The sequence below is a fragment of the Rhincodon typus genome, chromosome 49 (genome assembly GCF_021869965.1).
Source record: "Rhincodon typus isolate 14 chromosome 49, sRhiTyp1.1, whole genome shotgun sequence".
Lineage (NCBI taxonomy): Eukaryota > Metazoa > Chordata > Chondrichthyes > Orectolobiformes > Rhincodontidae > Rhincodon > Rhincodon typus.
This window is the reverse complement of record NC_063380.1, coordinates 3593293-3595260: the sequence shown is the minus strand read 5'-3', so window position 1 is coordinate 3595260 and position 1968 is coordinate 3593293. Positions and strand designations below refer to the sequence as shown.

At 52.4% G+C, this 1968-nt stretch overlaps 1 protein-coding gene across 4 annotated transcripts in view; it reads right to left on the bottom strand.

Moving 5' to 3' along the window:
• The window catches only part of LOC125488105 (perforin-1-like), a 4722-nt gene extending 2893 nt beyond the window's left edge, over positions 1 to 1829 (bottom strand). Inside the window, exons 1-2 of one of the 4 annotated variants that reach the window (XM_048620968.1) lie at positions 1727 to 1829; positions 120 to 595 (exon numbers count right to left, since the gene is read on the bottom strand). The gene's annotated coding sequence lies outside the window, so the exon portion shown is untranslated. The other 3 variants (XM_048620969.1, XM_048620971.1, XM_048620970.1) reach the window with 3 other exon arrangements.
• Positions 1830 to 1968: the final 139 nt, after the last annotated feature.

Here is a 1968-nt window from a genome sequence, read left to right as displayed (position 1 = left end):
AGTAGCAGCACAGCCCAGGAGCCCGTAGCCAGTCTACTCCAACTGCTCTTACTTTAGTTTTCTTACACTGCTTCTTTTCAGTTTCCAATTATTCCATTTATTATCAAGATTCATCCTACCTTATTTTCGAGGCTTCATTGGAAGGCTTCTCCTGGCCCGGTGACAAGATGGCTTCCAACAGCTCACAATGCTGTCTCCCAGGGTGGTGGTCTCATCGCACAGAGGCGGTCTCTTGGCGAGGTAGTCACATCCCAGAGGGCATTGTCCTGGCAAGGCAGTCTCATCCTGGTATGGCCATCTCTTAGCTTCTTCTCATCGCCCAGCAGGAAATCTTCACCTTCCGGGTATCCCATCATTCCTTAAATCAGCTCTCCCTGAGCCCAGGAACTGTTAACTGAATGGTGATACTTTTTCTCATTATTACGTATGACTTCTGTCATTAATGTGGGCGCCGTGGTAGGGAGACCGAAAACAAGTTTTCATTATTTTTCATGTAAAATTGCACGACGAGATAAATTTCTGTTCTATTTTCTGAAATGTCCCCTGGCCATTTTGGGAATTCTTGTTAAAGATTCTGCTTCCACATCCATATTCCCTGCGAGGGAAAGATGGAATACAATGGTTCATGAGAGATATCTTGCCAACACCTTATACAGCAGGCACTTGTAAATACGGCGCACAGGATATTCCTTATATGGTCTCAATCCGATAAACAGAGCTGACAGATCCCTCAAGGCATGGATCACATCACTGAAGATGAGTGCAAATGTTTGTGAAGAAGGTTATCTAAGATTCTAAAGTGATCTTCACCAATTGGGTCAAGGGGCTGAGAAGTGGCAGATGGAGTTTAATAAATGTGAGATATTGCATCTTGAAAAAGTACACGAGAGAATAAATTTCAGTTTCTATATTTCTAATCTCCCCCTCAGACCTGTCACATCGCTCCCTTGTCCACTACAACCTGCTACCCTCCCTGACTCAGTCAACCCTCACCGGGCCATGTCACCCCACAACTCCCCCAGAAACTGTCATCCCCAACCTGTCACCACCTTTAGTACCACCCTCACCCTCATCTCTCATCCCTTACCCCTCTTGTCCACTCATCCTCGCTCACCCCTTCTCTCCCCACTGCACCCTTTGTGACATCTGCACCCTTTTTCTCCCCTCTCACTCCCTACCTCACCCACTATTCTACCCCCTCACCCGCATCTTTTTCCCCATAACCCCTTTCATCCCATCCTCTCACCCCATTCCCACCCTCCCCCACTCACATTCCTCCCCCGTCACCCCCGTTATATCCCCATCCCACGCCACCATTCACCTCACCCCCTGTTCTCCCTTCTCCCACCCCTCATCCCCAACAACCTGTTTACCCTGTCCCCAACCCCTGAAAACTTCACCCCGCAACACACCAACCCTCACCCGTTCCCCCCAGTCAGTGGGTGACCTGCCTCAAGGGCCCATTCCCCCCGCCCCCAGTCAGTGAGCGACCTGCCTCTAGGACCCCGCAGCCCCGCACGCTGGGGCCCAATGGGCGGGTCTATGAATGTACCCAGGCCCTTCTGCGCGCCGCACGAGGCCAATACAAGGTTCCGAGCGGCGTCGCACCTTCCAGAACTCTTCTCCTTGAGCGGCCCGGAGCCTTCCTTGACTCTACAACCTAAACAACAACCACCACCCACTCTGTGCCTCCCCGGTATATAAAGTAAAATAATATAAACCCCACCCTCCGGTTCGACACCCCGGACCCCGTCTCTGTCAGTGCGGGGTTCCCAGGCCGCCCGTTCGCAGCACTTCCGGCCGAGCTTCTGGAAGGTTCCGTGGAGTGGGTCTCGGCCAATCAGGTGTCGAGGCGGTTAACCGCCGCCCTCGCGCGGTGAGAGTTTCGTGTTTTCCTCGCTGGGCTTCACTTTGTGGCAGGTACCCTGCGGCTCTCTGGGCTCCTGCCTGCTTTACCTTTTCCGGGCA